This window comes from Cheilinus undulatus, linkage group 6 (assembly GCF_018320785.1).
Source record: "Cheilinus undulatus linkage group 6, ASM1832078v1, whole genome shotgun sequence".
Taxonomy (NCBI): Eukaryota; Metazoa; Chordata; class Actinopteri; order Labriformes; family Labridae; genus Cheilinus; species Cheilinus undulatus.
Window position 1 is genome coordinate 33,557,007 of NC_054870.1, and position 19,310 is coordinate 33,576,316.

Sequence of the window (19,310 nt, forward strand, 5' to 3'; positions counted from 1 at the left end):
TCTCAATTTCAGGTTCGACTTATTCATCACCACTACTGTGTGCTGCAGAGGCAGATCTTGTCTGTTTTAACAGTGTTATGACTATGTTGTAGTAGAGTGGAGAGTTATGGAGATTGTTACATATTTGTAGAGGTGTACATCAATCTGACCTTCTCTGGTATTGCAGACAAAATAAATGTGTCACACTCTGAGTCTCTTTTGTGGCTGCACTACGCTGCACAATTCTAACATAACCTTTCAGTTTAAAGGTGATGTTAAAAAGAGCAAAATGCCAGTAATGCCAGCCAATACTAAGGAACGAACAGTAATGACAATATGATATCAGATTTCTGTAGCCGCTATGGGCCAGTGTAAGCTCTCATAATGTAAGAATGGCAGAGTCTTCATCATTTCAACAGCATTTTAATATCCTGGACCTGTTAGACGAGGATCAAGAGACACTAGAATTATTAATGTACTTTACATTGTAATGCAAATAAGCTATCTAGGAAGCCATTACATAAATTTAAGCTGCAAGTAAACAAAGAAATGGGATTGCATTATTGTATGTATGCACAAAAGCACAACACTATGATTATACTGATAGAAAATTTTGAATTACAAGGAAGTTATGTTTTAAATTCTCCTCAGCTGGAGAAAACAAAGCTGCTATTGCCGAAGCATGACGTCAGGTTTGGATTATTTTCTTGTCTCTTACAGCCTGTTACGTTTACTTTTTTTTTTTTTGGTTCACTCTGACTGTTCTCATCAACCCTGTTTCCAGCAGCTGGAGGCAGCTGCTTCAGCAAAGCCTCTAATAAACCCGCTGCAAACTACCTGCTGAGCAGCGAACAGCTGACAGATAAAGTTTGTCGCTAGCTGGTGAACAGAGTGGAGCATTTAGCAGCTAAAGAGGCAGATATTTCCCTCAGGATCTGCTGGAGAGCAAAACAGAGCTCAAAGCAGAGGGCGTTTTGAACTTTCAGTCATCAGGTCGCCCGAAGCATGACTCCAAATGAGCCGGGATGATGCTCTCTGTCTACCTGGTCTGTAAAAAGGCAACTCCTGGGCAATCTGTGCAGCATGCCAACTTTAAAAGGGAATAGTATGTCGGTGTTGTTGTTTCTAGGTTATTGCATTATGAACAGTTTCCCATAAAATAAAGAAACCCTGTTTAAAAAAAGATCTCTTAAATGTACTTTGAGGGGTTTTAGCTTATTTAAAACACAAATAAAATACTTTTTAAAATAAAGCATTTGAAAGCACCAGGAATAGGACTGAATACAACTATATAGTTAGTTTTAATGCCCATCACAGCTACAACCAGGCTGGTGTGAAGAGGGGATAGCACACTGTATAAACAGCCTTTGTTAAAGGTATAATATGCATTGAAAGAGGTGACAACTGGACAGGCCCATGGACAGGGACACTTCATGAAAGTGGTAGAAATGTATTTTATGTACTTTGCCTTGTCAGCTGTGGTCTTGTCAGGTATTTGTCCTTTCTATGTAGGATTTTTATGTATGTTTTGCGTCTTTTTTATTTGCGACATCAATGGAAATCAGCTACTTCCTATATCTTTACTTTGTATGAGTGATCAATGCCATTGCACACTGTCCCTTGATAAATGAAATAAATTGAAAATAGAATTAAAACTTCTGATCAAAAAACACCAACAAAATAATTCAAGATGGTCTGCAAGATGTACAAGGCCTTTAACTCACAGGGCCTGGACCTGGATTATGTTTTTTGGCTTTAAGTTTTCCATCCCTTTTGTATAATATGCATTATTTTAAACATTAAAACAGCAAATATCAACTTAAATAGAACTTACTGTCTGTCTAAAACACAAGAATGAAGTCAAAGTTCCTCTGGATTTGTTGTTATTACCTCCGCCAAGGAGGTTATGTGATTGGCACGGCTTGTAAGTTAGTTTGTTAGTTGTTAGTTAGTTAGTTAGTTAGTTAGTTTGTTAGCAATATAACTCAAAAAGTTATGGATGGATTTTGATGAAATTTTCAGGAAATGTCAGAAATGGCACAAGGAAGAACTGATTAGATTTTGGGAGTGATCTGATCACCATCTGGATCCAGGAATTTTTTAAAGGATTCTGTACTATTGGGAGATGGGGCTAATGGTGAAGGTCTGCCGTCTCCGAGTGCTTTTCTACTGTTGTTACTACTTTACAACAGGAGTAACTTCAATCCCAGCAGCATTTTTGGGTGTGTTTCTATTCAAAGTTTTGGAGTTTATAGAGTTTGAAAGACACACGCCCGGTCGAGGAGACGAGTTGGGGCGTAACAGAGAGAAAGACAACTCACAATGCTGGGAGGAATAGAGGAATATTCACCCTCTGCCATGACTTTCGGTCATCCGGTGAGACCATGGGTAAGACTGTCAGTGCATCTGTTTGCACTGGCAGGCCATGCGTCTGCCATGACAGTCTATACGTAGCAAAGCCAATGCTTCGCCCCACTGTGCTTCCACCCCACCTGGGAGGGAGTAATCAGCCAATGGTGTAGTGGGGGTATCTTGGGGGGGTTTCAAAACACTGCAAATAGTGATGGAGATCAGGAATGACAAACACTGCGGAAGTAGAGACATGGTAGAAGCCTAGAGTAGAAGCCATGGGAGAAAATGCACAGCCAATGGTGGTGGAGGCTGCCTGGTGATGTCAGAATTTGCAAATTACATGACTGAATTTACTCCCATCACAAAGTTTGGGTCATACTGAAGATTTTTTAAAGGATTCTTTACTATTCTGAGATAAGGCTAATGGCGGAGGTCTGTGCTCTCCCAGTCCTTTTCTAGTTAGCTCTGTGTTTACACTGACAGGACGGCATTTCATTTAGCTTGTATTCACCCAGCAGAGGCCACTAGGTGGGGGTAGAGAGATAGCCCAGCCCACTTGGGGACACTATAAAAAGAGGGACAAAGGAAGAGTTTCATATCAAGAGTAACATTCAAGGAAATAGATTTCAAAAAATGGAGTAAAGCTTTTTTGGACTAAAAACATCACAGAAATGCAGCCACACTGACATTTAAGCAATCCACAGAAAAATTAATCAATTTTGGTTTTCAGATCCAGAAAAGTTCCATATACCAACAACCAGTGAAGGGAGTAATGCATTACTGAGTAAGTAACACATTGCAGTAACTCCATCACTTTTTATGGTAACTATTGGTGAAACACGATTCTTCTGAAGTCATTAACCCTATTACAATTAAAGAGATTTTAAAGCACTCGTTGCTTTTAAACTTGATGATAAAGGAATCTAATCATCTGGTTCAGTGGGCAACACCCACGTAAGCACAGTAGCATACTGGGAGAAAGAAAACACACACTGAGAAATGCCCAAGACTGAGCACTCGAGTGTGAGCTCTGTGTCTAGGAAATACCAGCATGATTTTTCCCTCCTGAAAGGACAGAAATACTGTGGTGAGTTGCAGTTTATGTGCCAGAAAGAAAACTTTGTCCACCGCCAAGATCAGTAATTCTGACCTCACAAAGCACCAAACAAAACAACACACTTCAGCTAAACTAGTTGCTAGACAGCCTGGCATGACAAACACCGGTAACCCAGGTGCAGTTCACGTTAGCATGACAGATTAGGGAGGAGCTATCCAAACAACCAAGGAAGCACTAAACAGACTGACAGCAAGGTATGTGTTTAAGACGTGCTTCTGATATCAACTGTGAAGCCTATAAAGAAATAATTAGCAACAGATGAGAAGAGGTTGGACAGTCATGCAGAAAGACAGTAAGAGAGGTGTTATGATTTAATTTGTTCCCTGTTAATGCAGCATAACTATTTAATACTTCTCAAAGAGTGCACAAATGCTTAACTTGAAATAAATATTTTAACACTGTCAAAAGATTAAAAACATGTCTGCTGTTTTCTAATGTTTCACCACTTTCCACCATGAAGATAATGGCTACAATGTTACATAAATTTCAGTCATATTATTTCCTCACCACAACATTAATGTGATGTGTGCATTACTGAGTGCTGAAGCAAAAAAAGAAAAGCCTGAGTTACTTATCAAAGTTCTTTTTATAATGCAGTTATTCCGTTACTAATCCAATTACTTTTGAGAAGTAACTAGTTACTGTAATATTTTCCATAACTTGCCTATCACTGCTGACAGCAATATTTTGCTAACAACCAACCTGCATGCAGATCAAAACTTGCTTAAACACCATCAGCCAGCAGTGTGACTTTACATCGAAACAACACCAGTGTTCACTTCCTCCTACAAAGTGATGAAGTGTAAACATGTAAAAATGACTCACTGAAACGTTTGTGTGGACAAACAACGTCCGGAGGTTTATGCTCCAACTGACCCTTAAACTACAAAGTGAGAAAATTAAGAAAAATGTCAACTTCGAGTGAACAGCACAAAAAGAGCTTGCAAGTCTCACATTTTTGCTGTAGTCTACTTGTGTTTGGCTGTTGACTAGAATTGACCTATGGCTAAGTCCCGCCCTCAAACACGATGAGCCAATCACAGTGCGTATAGCTACTCCAATACACTTGGACATCTGCTGCCTGGATGTCCATTGAAATGAATAGGAGAAAGTCAGTTTTTGTCCGGTTTTATTAGGTTTTTTTTTGAGATTTTAAGTTTAAATATAGTCAAACGGTGTTCATGGGGTACATGCGACTCCAACACAAGGTATCCTGAGAGGCTGGGTGACGGAGTGTATTTTTTTAACCTTTCCTAAGCTACATCTAAACCGAGAAAAGTGTCTTCTTTAGATAAAAGTTTTTCAGTAGACAACAACATCAACTCAACGTGGATAAAATTAACAGCTAAACTTCTAAGGTAAGCCAACATCATATTTAAGGGCAGCATATTGTCACTTTGCTGGAAAGAAAAATAAAGTTATCTTTAACATCTCTAATGTTAGCTAAAGTTAGCCTAACGTTAGCTCCTTGCTGCATTGTTTGTTGTGTCACGTTGTTTGTTGGGAGTTCACTGGCATTGTTTGTTCCAGTTTTTATTCTTTGGTGATCGTACATCATTGTTAGCTGTTGTCCAAAGGGCTATAGTTAAACTAACGTTAACTTCTGGAGCTTAGCTTCCTCTTCGTCTTTATCTGTAAAAGCCGAGATAACAAAGGTTGGCAAATGTTATGCTGAATGATTCCATGTAAATACTGTAGCACCAAACTAATGGGGAGACATTCTTGGTAAAGATGGTAAAAAGGCTGTTATATTTTTCTCATATTCTGAGCCAAAAACCTTAACTTCGGTGGCACTTTGATGCTGATTCTCTGTGTTGTGGTCTGAGATTGTGATGGCAATGAGATGCGGTTAATCACGTTTGCACTGGGACCTGTAAATTTTGGCTTGTAACTGAAGATTTTTATCAACCTTCTCGACAATAAAATGATTAATATATCCCTCCAGGGCGTAGTTTAGACCCTTTTGGTGACTTCTAGTTGATATGTGATCTTTCTGTCTCCAAAAATCATCAATGGCCTCCTGTGAAATGTCTTCTACTGTGACAACTGCAATAGAGTCTGTCAGTGAACTTTCATTATTTGTCCGAGTGAGTGGAGGGGGCGTGGCTTAGCCATAGGTCAACTGTAAAGCAAACAAACAATAAGTCATAATGAAACAAAAGGTTGCCATTTTTAGATTAAACCGTTGTCATGTAAATGTGGCCTAAATCAACTTTGGGTTGTTTGTTGAACAGAAATAAGTCTTACAAATGACTACACTCCATCAGAAGACCGAGGGAGGAGAAAGGTGAGGAGGGAGATGTGCTGAGCGAGCCTGGTTAGATACACTCTATGTATACATACTCATATATACTCTACTACAGATTTGCATATCACAGCTTAAAAGCCCTGAAGAGAGTGATACCTGACTGTTAAAATACAGCCAGCTGACATTTTGTCTGTAAACTCTACTTATGTATTAACAGGATGTGCTCAGCATAGAGGTACAGCTATGTCCACAGGTGTAGCCAAGATCAACACAAATGAAAGATCTCTTTGAAAAGATTTATTAATTCATTTATTTCTACATTCTTTGTATGAGACACTTGATAGAATAAGAAACTGGGGGAGAGAGAGTGTGGGATGGTATGAGAAAAGCCAGATTTGAAGCCAGGCTCCCTGTGCCAAGGACAACAGCCTCTGTACATGTGGTACATGGACATTACCACTATCATACAAACATATCTACAGACCATATTTACACATCATTCTTTGTTAAACGTCACATATTATGCAAAATACACTTTTTCTGGCTTTTCTATCAAAAATATGTGCCCCTGGCCTGTCCACAATCCCCCCAAGAATCAGAATAATCCATTCCCTCTCCCCCTCTATTCCTCAACCTTTTAGAAAATGTGTGCTGAAACAAGCCGTTCTCAGATTTTCCCTTCATGATGTCATGTGGGGAGTTAGCCCCGCCCCCAGGTTCAGTTGGCCCTCCCTGCTAGGAAGAATGTTCTGCCCTCCTCTCCTGATCCTCCCTTCAGCTGGCAGCTGTGAGGAGGATCAGGGGAGCTACATCCAATAAGCCACACCCATTTCCTGAGAGGAGTGGAGTCAGGGGCAGAGTCAGACAGCTCAGTAACATTTAGAGCCACAGACAGAAACAGTGCTTTCTGGGCAAGACTGAAACAGAGGGGTTTTTAGACATGCAACAATCCAATAATGGAGTGTTTTTTTCAGCAACAAACTTCACAGGCATGTTTTAAGGGACCTCTGAGACCAATGAAAACTTGTCCTTAAAGGGTAAAATGTGTGACCTTTAAGTTATACAGAGGTGGAATTGTTTTCTGATCTCTGGAAAGTTTGAGTATCATAAAAACTAAAGCACACTTCCATCAGTTCTCACAGGCAGTAGGCCTATCTTCATTCAACCTATGCCAAGATGTTACCGTCCTCATTATTAGATGCTTAACACAATAAAGCAAGTTTAATACCTCAACCAAGTAGAGAGTCACCATCCTAGCATTCATTTAAACATCATGTTAAGAAATGGTTGATTGAAAACCAACAATGTCAACACTGATGCTGTGGCTATCCATATTAACATTACCTGCCCCATTACTATTGTGACATAATAATAATTGTTTCTATGAATCATGCTGTAAATGTTCATATTATCATCACTACTTATATTACTGTTGTATGTTTGATTTTATTCTGCAATGTCCAATAACATCTGGCAACGGGACTACCAATGAAAATAAGCCTCTCGGCTAACTCGGGTACATTTGCATTTGTTTGAATGTTGATTAATTTACACTGTCTCTTTTCAAGTAAATAAATAAATACATAAATAAATAAAGCAAGTTTGCATGGAAAGGGGTGTTTTTTTTCCTCAAATATCAGCATAATGGCTCGCAATACTGGTGTGCCCATACCGCAACATCTGCGTAGGTCCCCTGATCCCAATACAGCCCTCTAGAGTGGACTTTGTTATCTTTTCAACAGATTATTTCCCATGCCCCTGGTAAAATGCAAGGACATCCAGAGCATGATTGGGATTGTATCAATGCTCCTACAGCCCAGTGGTGCCCTCAGGTTGTAACTTGCTGTATCCACATCTTACTTTGACCTCTGTTTTTCCAAAAAATGCCTAAAAGTTCTGCATAGTACTGTATGTCTATCCCTCTATCTATATCTGTACCAATATATAATATTTATCCAAACCTTACATCCTTTTATGTCAGGTCTTGTCTTCTTATGGCTTAAGATATGTTTGTCCAGCATGCTCGTCTCTCACACAGTACAACATAATGTTCTGTGAGTGATAAAACCTGCCTGTCTATCGTTGTGTTGAAATATTTTCTTCCTTAAAACTAAAGCAATCAGTGGTTTGCTATGTGCCATCAAAAAAGGAAAAAAAGAGAGGAAACATTTCAGTGCAGTTTGAAATGAAAAACAGAGTTATTGTTATGAATGACAGAGAAATTATTTCTTTGCAATCCCAGCAGAGAAATAATCTTTTTTCCAGGAAAAACAATGTTTTCTGTTCAGTTAATTAGCACGGCTTTATCAAACTGACACAACAAAGTGTATTGAAAATTTAATTTATTGAGTTAGCTAGATTACATAAAATGTTTGTGTTGCTCCAAATAACAATATTTACTTTTTTACTTCAATGTTGAAGTGGATCCATCACTCATATTTTGTAATCATGAACACTTAAGTCACGCGTCTCTAGTGAATACAGCCTGTCCCTGTCTGAAGCTTATCTGGATGCACATTGTCCTTCTGTCGCAACTTCAAAGATTTCCAAATGGGGAGTCATTACATTTGCCGAGAAAATATCACTATCATTTCCCTTTCAAAGCAGTCCCTTGAACACAAAACAAACAAGAACAGTCATCGCCACATCGAAGACATCATGGGAAGTGGAGATTATGTTGACAAGTCTTATTTAGATGTGAGCACCAGGACCCATTAGGCTCTTTATTCACTCCCTCTTAAGACATTAGAAACACTTAGCAGAGAAAGCCTGACAGATCCATGCTGATGTATGTTTAAGATTTATCCACTGCAAGCTGCTACAATTTTTCCTCCCCCAATGATTGCCAATTTGAGGAAACACATGTAAACAACATTATCTTTGTTTTCTAAAGTGTATTTCGTCATTAATTCCACATCATACCCCATCTTATTTTATAGGGTGTAAGATTTGTGAGGTGAATCATGCGTGAAACTCTCCCACGGTCTTCAAAAGGGAGGAAGAAAGAGGAGGGTACAGGCTGGTACCAGGCAGATCACATATTGCTTCTGTTTAATGTCATGTAAAGTACATCCATCTGAGTGGAAGCAAATAATCTACAACTACAAGAAACGCCTCTGGCAGAAGACCACTCTCCCGGTAACCGATAGCGCTGGGGTGTTCAATCAGCAGTCAGGGGTGTAACTGGGAAGAAATCCCTTTCCTGTGGTGTCTAATAGCAAAAGCCCCATCATCACCAACATGGGGGGGAGTCAAAGGGGCAAAGGTTATTCCGCCTCCCGTGATATCAGAAGCTTGGCGACAGATCCTCCGAAGATGTGTGCACAGCATACAAAAATAGCTGCAATTTAATGACTGTGGCACGCTTCCAAAAATGTGTCCCTGCCCGTGTCTATGAACTGTGAAAGTTATCTGACTCGGATACGAGTGCTCTCCCTCTGCAACCCCAGTCCCCCCGAGTCAATTTGTGTCTCGAGTCAGGGCCTTTCTGCATCAAGCTGTTTGATTCGGCTCTGTTTGCTCTGCCGTCTACTACCGCGCCTCGCCGCCGAGTCCATGAGCAGCTCTGGCCTATTGACCGAGGCACCAGCCGACGCCGCAGAAATTTCATTCAGTTCATCACAGAGTTTGGTGGGGAAAAAAAATAAATGCTTCAGCTCTGGAAATAAGAACATGTCAACACTGATTTATGTCAAAAAAAGATTGTTTCCTCATCTCTGATAAATGTGTGCGTCTGTGAGTTGCCGGGTCTGTTTTTCTGTGGGAGTCTCTGTAAGCTCCTGCCTAAATGGATGATATTTGATCACTAGTTTATACAACAAAAGACATTTTTTCACTGCATCACTTGAGCCCAAAAAAAACCTCAATAAACATAAAGACTGAAACTTTTTATAAGCTAAAAAATAACTGCACAATGAAAAAAAAAGCAGATATAACCCAACACAAAAAAAATTAAAAGCTGTGCAATATTAAAGTCCTGCCAAAATGGGCTGGATGTAGTCAGGCATATAACATTTCAAAGTTGTATTTGAGGCATCCAGAGAAACTCATTATAAATAGCCTAGCATTAATGTAAAACCTAGTTCAGCATGTTAACTTTATATTAATATGGACAACATGTCTCTCTCTCTTTCCATTGTACAAAAGTGAAGCCAAAATACACCTTTGATGGTTGCTGGCGTATCACTCTAGTGGCGTAATTTGGAGTCAAGGCATAGCTACATAGCTAACATGGATACATGACTAATGTAGCTAAAGGTAAGCTCACAAAGCTGCATGTAAGCTATATATCTATGTAGCTAAGTAAGCTTTGACAAGGTTTGATAAAGCTCATGTTTTAAAGCTAGCTTAGCTGTAGTTAGCAGGGCTACATAGCTAGCGTGGATACATGGCTCATGTAGCTAAAGCTAAGCTCACAAAGCTGCTATGTAAGTTATGTAGATTTTTTTTCTACAGCAATCAATCTTTATTTGTAGAGCACTTGTCATACATAGCAATGTAGTATTCACTCTTGTTTATGAATAAAGTTGAATTTTATATATATATATATATATATATATATATATATACACATTTTTTTTTCAATATATGGACTTCAGCCAAACCCTGAAGTTCTGCCATTTTTTTCTAACTTTTCCTCCATGTTGTGTTTTGCTGCTCTGGCTTGAACTGTCGTTCACATTGCTCAGCACTACCTTACTGGTGGATGCATTAATGAGCCTTAATTTAAATACCTCTGTGGGGTTTCTATTGCTCAGTGTTCTGGTAAATGGATGTAATTTTGTTTCAGTTTTAGCTGCATTGCACTTTAAAGAGACATCTTTCTGTTATGGCTGATCTACACTGATACAAATGCCGTGGACAAAATCTTCCACCTTCCACTTCCAACGTTTTTGCTTTGTAATACAAAGCATTGTTATTTAAAACATGATCATATCTGCTTCAGTAGTTTTTGATGGAGTATTCAATTGTGACAGCTTACAAATTGCACGACTGCAGTGAAATTTACCGTTGTCAAAACTTGTGCTGCCAAAGTATGCAACTTACTTTCAGAAAAAAGAAAACGATAGTCTGCCCTTTTTCCTAACCCCTCTCTGAGGTTTTTATACAGCTCCTCCGAAAAGACCAAAGTCGGAAACGAAGGAAATTGAATTTCTAAAAAGAGAAGTTTTTTTTTTAAATGGAGGAACATTTTGATGTACTTATAACAGCAAGCCAGCAAAGTGTTGATGGTGGCTGATTGAAAATTTGACCAAGGCATGTTTGAAATGGGCTAAAAAGAGATTACAGTGTAATGTGTTGGGATCAATACAGACAACACTACTCACACATTCAAACAATGATGAATATTAAAACAAGAAATGTGAATCAATCTGAAAAGAGAGAGATGACTTTACCCTTTGAATAAGAAAACAACACCTAAAGAAGCACAAGAGTAAGTTCTAGGAAGAATCTTCAGCTCGGATTTAAAGCTGAATTTTATGTAAGATAATTGGTTGTGCCGAATATGATGCATAATGGTGACAAAAACAGTTATACTACGAGTACATTAGTCATCATTATAGTGTAATTATAGCAATTACATATCATCTGCCTTGCATTATTTCAATTTTGCACCACAGTGAATCGGCGTTGTATTTTAGGCTGCTAATTACCCCTGTAACAATGAAGTCTTCCAGCAGATACTGGAACACACGACTGTCTTTCAAACACAGGAGTAGCTTTCCCCCTGTGAAGACCAAACAAAATGAGCGTCAGATGGCTGAAGTACTTTAAAATGAGAGAAAGAAAAGAAATGGAGAGTAAGAGAAAAAGAGACTGGGTGTATTTTTGTGTTTGTGGGATTCATCACAGAAGGCCTTGGCATACATTACACTTAACATGAAAACCAGATGATCAAAAGGATGAATGCTACTGTGCTTTAATACAGCGTTTGAACATTTGCAGCGTTTCCAATAAATTAACATCTGTTTTGGGAAGCCTCTGTGTTTCTATTCATTTTACAACAGATCTCAGAAGATTAGGTGTTCAAAAATCTTCTTGTTAACAGATAATGCAGCAGGTCAGGACAGTTTATGGGTTTCCACGCTGACTTACTGGGTGACACACAGGGAGACAAATAGCTGCAGTAAATCGCAAACAATGTTAACATGATGCTAGATTTTTTTTAACTTTGACACTAATTGAGTTAGAGGGGACATATTTTACCCCTTTAAGACAAGTTTATATTTCAGAGTTCCCCAAAACATGCCTGTGAAGTTTGTTGCTGAAAAGACACTCCAGTATTAGATTTTTGCATGTCTAAAAACCCCTCTGCTCAGAACGAGCTGTTTCTGTGTCTGTGTCTTTAAATGTTAATGAGCGGTATGACTCCGCCCCTCTTAGGAAATTGATGTGGCTCTCCTGAGCTGAGAGGAGGATCAGGAGAAGAGGGCGAAAGAGGGGGGGGACTGAACGGGGGGGGGCGGTGCTAACTCCTCACATGACATCATGAAGGGGAAAATCTGAGAATGACTTGTTTCAGCACTCATTTTCTGAAATGTTGAGAAAGAGAGGGGGGAAAGAATGTTTTTTTTTCTGGAACTTGAGGGGATTGTGGACAGGCCAGGGGCACATAGTTTTGTTAGAAAAGCCTGAAAAAGTGTTTTTTGCATAATATGTCCCCTTGATCATGATAGACTGTTTACACATCCATGGGATGCATAGGATATATTCCCCTCCATACATGGTGTTTGGGAAGGACAGAACCTTTAAAAGAAATCTTGATGGATGACTGAATGAACGATATGTCTGTCACTTTCATTACAGGCCAATCAAACATATAACTCCCAATATAGATGTGTCCATGCTAATCTCTAAACTGACATTCATTGTTTACAGGCTTGCAGTACAACTAAACCACACCGTAACTACTGCCCCTTTCTCCTTAAACTACACTGATTGGTCCAATCGCTTCTCTGACCAGGAGCCAGTGTTTCAGATTGCAGCTTTGCACGATGGATCCACCTGATGACATACATGGAATCTGACTAATCCACCGGCTTCCCAAGCTTAGAATCAATGGGGAAAAAAGCAATATTGAGACCTCTTTTATCCCGTCAAAACACAAGTCCTAGGCAACCAAGATCAAGTAATACTTGCTTTGAAATACAACCCTAGTTCTAACAAAGTTGTATCACAGCGTAAACATAACTAAAAACAGAATGCAATGATTTGCAAATCTCTAAATACATATTTTATTCACAATAGAACATAGACAACATATTAGATGTTGAAACTGAGACATTTTGCCATTTCATGAAAAAAAATATTGGCTCATTATGAATATGATTGCAGCAACACATCTCAAAAAAGTAGGGACAGGGCTAGGTTTACCATTGTGGAGATCTCCCTCTGCTTTTAACAAGAGTTTGTAAATGTCTGGAAAGCTAGAAGACAAGTTGACGGCGTTTTGGGAGAGGAATGTTGTCCCATTCTTGCCTGATGCAGGATTCTAGCTGCTCAACAGTACTGGGTCTTCTCTGCCAGGTTTTTCATTCATTTATTTATTTATTTATTTTTGGCTGGCCAGTTCAGCACCCGGACTCTTCTACTGTAAAGCCATGCGGTTGTGATGGATTTAGTATGTGGTTTAGCATTGTCTTGCTGTAATGCAAGGCCTTCCCTGAAAGACACGTAGTCTGGATGGGGGCATATATTGCTCTAAAACCTCTAGTTACTTTTCAGCATTGATAGTGCCTTTCAAGATGTGTCAGCTGTCCACACCGTAGACACTAATGCAACCCCATACCATCAGAGATGCAGGCTTTTGAACTACATGCTCATAAGAAAAGGATGGTCCCTCCTCTCTTTAGTCCACAGGGTGCCACATTCATGGTTTCTGAGAATAATGTCAAATTTTGATGCATCTGACCACAGAACAGTTTTCCACAGCTTTGTGGCCCAGAGAAGACAGTGCATTTCTGGACCGTGTTCTTCTGTACAGGATGCTTTAACTTGCATTCGAGGATGGCACAGCCAATTTTGTTGACAGACGGTTTTTGGAAGTGGATCCCATGCAGTGATTTCCAGTACAGAGTCGTGCCTTTTTTAATGAAGTGCTGCCTGTTGGCCTCCAGCCTTATCCCTTGCACACTGAGATTTCTCCAGATTCTCTGAATTTTTTGATGATATTATGTACTGTAGATGGTGGGATACTTAAAGTCTTCAGCATTTTACAATGAAGAACATTTTTTAGAAACAGTTTGGTTTTTTTTGTAGAGTTGTGAACATCTGTTCATTTTTACTTCTGAGAGACTCTACCTCTCTAAAAAGCTCCTTTTATCAAGAGTACCTGGATGCAGCCGAGGACCTCCACTTCACACTGGAAGTCCCTTGAACTGAATGTTTTCTTCCTTGTTTTCTCTGTGTGTCGCTGCCATATGAATATAGGCAAGTCTGCCACATAAGGAAATACAAGTAGACGAAAAATATGCAAGTTTTCAGCTTATCAAGCACAGCGATTACATGACATTAATTTTAATAAGTAGATGTATAATCCAAATTCAGGTATCACTGAGTACAGACATAATATTTGACGGGAGATTGGCTGGCTGGCTGGACGCCAATGTTGCCATGTTGCCAGAGGCAAGTCCACTACATCATTCAATATAGTAGACAAGGATCGTGCATGTTTTCAGAATAAAAAACTCAAACAACGAGATAACATGGATTTTAATGAATCATTTATAGTAAATGATTCATACTAAGATAATAATTGATAGTGAAACAAGAGAGCAGAATCCACTTTCTTGTATTTTCTTAGTTAAATGAAAAGATGTACTCCATGATTTAAATTAAAATAATTTTATTTATAATACAGTTTCATATATGTATAGATATTTTTTATTTTGAATTTATATATTTAGATATATATATTAATCTGATCGTTTGAGCTTTTTGTTCTGCATTATCCTTGTCTACTGCATTGAATGACATAGTGGACTTGCCTCTGGCAACATGGCGGCTACATCGGCATAATGTCTGTGCAAAGTGATACTTGAATTTGGATCATACATGGATTTATTAAAATTAATCTTATATAATCGCTTTGCTTGTTAGTCTGAAAACTTTCCTCTATTAATATGACGGTGATGCACGAAGAAAACAACGAAGAAGATGTTCAGTCCAAGTGACCACCAGTATTAGAAGACGAGATATGGCGGCTCTCGTCTGACTTCCAGTATGAACAACTAATAAGTTCTTTATGTTCTACTGTCAATAAAATATGGCTGTATGGGATTTGAAAATCATTGCTTCCTGTTTTAATTTATATTTGATAATTTTATAAATTGTACAGTTACACAAATATATCTCAGTTGGTGTAACACCTTAAATATTTTCAGTCCAAAACCTCCACTGTAAGGTAGAACTTATAGGCTACATTTGAACTGGCACATAGTTGCTGCAACCTTTTACAGGTCACCCTCATTACAAAAGAAAGTTTAAAAAAATAAGATCAAAGAGTAGACCAGTGTCCTGAATAATATTAGCTTTTGTTTGAGAATGTTTGCCACAGGCTGAAGAGAAGAGACGAAGAGGCTGCCATACAGAAATACCAAAGAAAAGTGTTATTTCACCTTTGATAATTAAAAAAAATAGAAAAAAATGGCCATCTTGTGTCTTCTTCAGGGCATAGAGGTGTCAATACTGAGTGAATAGTGAGGTCTCTATATGTCTAAACTTTAAATCTAAAACATACTTATGCCTCAGATTAGGGATTTAGTCTGCCATCATTTGCATTAGAGGCATGTTGTAGGGAAGTCTCTTTGAAGTGAGCAGACAGAAATGTTCAAGATTTCATATGTGATAGCCGTCAACGTTACTGTATAGCCAGTCTTCTAGCTGATAGTTTGTTTTGCTTTGAAGGTTATATAGACACAGCAGTATTAAATTAAGTCTGTTTCATTACATGTAAAAAATAAAGTCATTCCCATCCTGGAATTTTAACTCAAGTTTGACAAGTGGTCATCAACAATTTGCAGGAGGAGTTAAAAGGGAATACAAAATGGAAGTATTTGCATGTGGGCTTTATAACTTAACACAAAGTATGGTGTATTAGACACTTTTTAATACCTAATTTTTAAATCTAAAAAGCTTGCTGCATCCTAAAGACAAGTCTGCTGCCATATTGGGTGGCCACCATAACTGTGTTGGAAATGACAGTGTCTGCTGGCTGTGGCAGTGGGAGATAGTTGGATGAATAATATCAGTCAGCTGCTGATTAAAGTACCTGGATGAGATTATCTTAAATGTTATAGATTACAACTGATTCCCATTTTCCTGAATGTCTCAGAAGTCTAATATCCATTTCAGAAATACAGAAAAAAAAGAACTTTATCGTCCTCTGTATATTTGTGCTGAAGTGCTGTTTCAAATACAGTGGCTGTAAAAAGTATTCATCTCCTTGGATGTTTTACCCTTTTATTGATTTTATAAATCAATCACAGTCAATATAATTTTGCCTTTTTTGTTTTACAAAAAATACAAAAAAAAAAAACCTTTTTAATGTCAAATTGAAAACAGATTTCAACAAACTACAGTCAATTAAATAAAAATATTTAAGTGGCTGCGTAAAAATTCACCCCTGTCAAGTAGATGCACCTTTGGCTGCAATCACAGCAGAGTCTGTGTGGATAAGTCTCAGTCAGGCTTGCACATCTGGACATTGCAATTTTACTCCATTCTTCTTTGCAAAACTGGAATCAGGATTTAACAGCCCTTTTCAACTCCAGCCACAGCTGGATTGCCACTTGGACGTTTTCAGTGAGGCCGTAGATTACTGACATCTAAGTGCGCATGCATTTATGGATGTTTGATGCCTGCAGCCAGGCTCTCTTGGCAAATTCCAGCCTGGCCTTCCTGTTCTTCTTGTTAATGAGTGGTTAGCATCTTCTGGTGTAGCATCTGTACTTTTGTTCATGAAGTCTTCTGTGAACAGTAGATGGGGATACCTTCACTCCCGCCCTCTGGAGGTTGTTGCTGATGTCACTAACGGTTGTTTAAGGGTCTTTCTTTGAGACTTTCACAATGTTTCTGTAATCAACTGCTGTTAACCTGTCTGTTACTGAGTACATCAGTGGCTTCTTTCTTCTTCAGGACATTCCCAATGGTTGTACTGGCTATGGCCAATGTTTATGCAATGGCTCTGATTGATTTTCAATCTTATCTCAGCTTTACAATTGCTTGTTTTTCACCCATAAACAGCTCTCTGGTTTTTATGTTGATTACACCTCTAACTATAAATGCAGTCTGCACTGGTAAAATTATTATTTAAAAAAAAATATTAATGAAGTTGGATTTTTTAGGTCATAATACTGCATTAAGAAAAAAACATTGATTACACAGTGTTGTGGCTCTGTTCTTCAGAACTCTCACTATACTGGTAGCTTAAGACTGCAAACTCAAGATAAAACAGAGATGATACTTAAAGAGCAAAAACACTGAAAAGAAACTGCATGTTATGAACTAAGCTAGAAGCAGTGGAAATAATCCCCCATGAGCACAGCTAGCATCTCAGCTTCAGTAGATGCCAAATATTAAGGACCACAAATCTGCCACAGAGAGTTTAGCAGCCTTGATGTGGCACAAGACACTTCAGATATGGTTATCCGTTATAAAACCAAAAATAAATATATGCATAGAATACTCTAAAGGTCACTGTAAAATCAGTTATTGGGATAAATCTTCATTTTATCATAACCAAATGATGTGAGAAAATAGTGAAGTCTTCCTGAGAATTTAGAGCCATTTTATTTATATCTGCTTTTAAGAGAATGAGGTTATTTCTAGGAGTAAATGTTCAATAAGACATTGACCAGTGTGCACAACTACTCCAACCATCCAGATTCAATGTGACCACTTAATGCAAAGGGGAAAAGGTCTACAGTAGGCTATGATACCGGGAGAATGAAACTGCATAAGAAATGAAGGCGATACTCATTTGTGCAGAGATTGCAGGGCAGACTGACATTTTGATTTCTTTCCTGCAAGTTTGATGTTAATGATTTGGCTTTGGATGGGGGACCTTCATGGAGTCTGAGCCATATGAGTGCAATTTCCGTCCTAGGGATGAAAGCACATCGATTGCCCTCTGATGGTTTTTATGGGGGGGCTGCTTTCATCCAGACTCAGACATTATTGAACTGAGTTTGCCATTAATGTAGTACTGCTTCTGTGCGACTATATCAACAAGAGTCCAGCAAACATGCACCACACTGCACCTGTGTGATGAAGCTAATATACAGCTGCTGCATAGGCTCTTTATTGTTACTGAGTGAAAAATCAAAGTAAAGTGGGATAATTTCATTTTGATACAGTGGAGCACAAACCTCATATGATCCACTGAATAAAGGCTACAGGAAGTCAGCACGGCAGCCACCCATAGCAGGCATAAAAATGAGCTTTTTACTCCCTGTAATTGATTAATATTGCAATTAGTCTTTGCAATTGGCAAACCCCTCTGCATTCACATCAGGGAATTTCATCCCTGCTGGTGTGGAGTATAGGGAGGATACTGCTGGAAGCCTTTCTGCCTTTATGAATCCTTCTCCCAGTGTCTGCTTGGATTAAGAACTCATCCACAGCTGCCTTTGCCGCGCTGATGGGGTTTATGCTCGGGTTAAATGCTGAAATGTGCTCAAGCGATCCCCTTACAGCCTGAACCTTACTGAATTGACCCACAAAGACATGGTGGAATGCAACTGTCTAAAAGAATACGTCTAGACAAAAGCCACTTGTGAAGACATCACACACATGCAGTGGCGTTAGCTGTGAGCTGTTTGTTGTTATGGCAGCTGCCAAACAGATTCAGGAGCTATTTACATCTAAAATAGGCAGATTAGGTTGGAGAAAACATTCAGGTGACGCACAGACATATTTCTTTCATCTTCTTTGACTATAATTTGAATATCAGTGATACTCCTGGGAACACGTTTCACTTTCAATCGGATATGGCATTTTAGAACTCAAATTACCTCATTAAAAGACTCACATATCTAAAGGAAAATACGGCAAAGTGAGATTCACTAGGGAATTGTTGCTTTGAAACAGTTATGCTGCACAAATTGAGCTCTCACAACTTGTTTCTGTCAAATATTACACTCAGGACAAAAGGACAAAGATGGTTTAATCCCTATGCAAGAGGCTGTTTGTAAAGCATGGCTAAATGTGCATTTCTGCCTCTGAAAGCATGAAAAAAACATTCAATATATGCAATCAGTCTCACAGCATGGAAGACGTGAATCATTGAGTAATCACGGATGTCCTTTATGCACTGTTTTTCTCTCATAAGGTCAGAAACTCCCAGTTTGACTCCAATCTAAAGCAGCTCTAGGCAAAGCTAGCCAGAAGGGGGACAAAGAGGGCCCTGCCAAAGGTGGGAGGGCCATGAAGGTCAGCATAATAATCGTCCATTGTAAAGTTAAATTGTGATAAACATATTTTATTATTTTTTACCTGAACAATAATAGCTCTTATCTGAGCAACAAAAATGAATTTTATTTCTTAATGCTGTAGTTCAACATAGCCCTTTTCAAGGTGTAGCAAAATCAGATGTCAGGATGACAGAATACAAAT